This window comes from Oncorhynchus kisutch, linkage group LG14 (assembly GCF_002021735.2).
Source record: "Oncorhynchus kisutch isolate 150728-3 linkage group LG14, Okis_V2, whole genome shotgun sequence".
Taxonomy (NCBI): Eukaryota; Metazoa; Chordata; class Actinopteri; order Salmoniformes; family Salmonidae; genus Oncorhynchus; species Oncorhynchus kisutch.
Genome location: NC_034187.2, coordinates 53,705,973 through 53,707,512, shown reverse-complemented (window position 1 = coordinate 53,707,512; position 1,540 = coordinate 53,705,973).

Sequence of the window (1,540 nt, the reverse complement as noted above, 5' to 3'; positions counted from 1 at the left end):
CATGACCAATATACCATGGCTAGAATATGTTGTTATGCACGAAGCAACGCGAAGTGCCTGGACACAGCACTTCGCCATGGCATATTGACCATATACCATGAACCCCCGAGGTGCCTTATTGCTATTATAAACTGGTAACCAACGTAATTAGAGCAGTAAAAATAAATGTTTTGCCATACCTGTTGTCGTACACAAATTTGTTAACATCCCTGTTAGTGAACATTTCTCCTTTGCCAAGATAATCCATCCACCTGACAGGTGTGGAATATCAAGAAGCTTAGGGGCGGCGGGTAGAGTAGTGGTTAGAGCGTTGGTTAAAAATAAAGGTTCAATAAAATAAAAATACATTTAACAGCATGATAATTACACAGGTGCACCTTGTGCCGGGGACAATAAAATGTTCAGTTTTGTTACACACCACCACAAATGTCTCAAGTTGAGGGATCGGGCAATTAGCATGCTGACTGCAGGATTGTGCAACAGAGCTGTCGCCAGATAATTTAATGTTGTTTTTCTTTACCATAAACCGCCTCCAACGTTGTTATAATTTGGCAGTACGTCCAACCAGCCACCCGGACAGCTGATGAAACTGTGGGTTTGCACAACCGATGAATTTCTGCACAAACTGTCAGAAATCATCTCAGGGAAGCTCATCTTAGTACTCGTCGCCCTCACCATGGTTGCGACCTGACTGCAGTTTGGCGTAGTAACCAACTTCAGTGAGCAAATGCTCACCTTCGATGGCTACTGGCACGCTGGAGGAGTGTGCTCTTCATGGATGAATCCCGGTTTCAACTGTACCGAGCAGATAGTGTATGGGGTTGTATGGACGAGCGGTTGCATTATGTCAAAGTTGTGAACAGAGTGCCCCATGGTGACAGTGGGGTTATGGTATGGGCAGGCAGAAGCTACGGACAACAAACACAATAGCATTTTATCCATGGCAATTTGAATGCGCATAGAACCCGTGCCGAAATCCTGATGCCCGTTATCGTGCCATTCATCTGCCGCCATCACCTCATGTTTCAGCATTATAAAGCACAGCCCCATGTCACAAGGATCTGTAAACAATTCCTGGAAGCTGAAAATGTCCCAGTTCTTCCATAGCCTGCATACTCACCAGACGTCACCCATTGAGCCGGTTTGGGGTGCTCTGGCTTGGTGTACCACAGCGTGTTCCAGTTCCTGCCAATATCCAGGAACTTCGCACGGCCATTGAAGATTGGTACAACATTCCACAATCAACAGCCTGATTGATAAACTCTATGCGAAGGAGATGTCACGCAGCATGAGGCAGATGTGGATAAAGTTAATGTCACATGCACAAGTACAGTAAAATGCTAAATTGCAAACTCAACCCAAGAACACAAATATCAATAACAATGTAATACCAGAAAAAAAGCACAAGAAGAAATACAACATGAGCATACTATATACAGGAAATATTTATAAAGTCAGGTCCAATACCATATTTACATGTGCAAAGATACATGTGTGGGGGAAAGGTGACTCGGCAACAGTATATAAGAGTAGCAGCAGC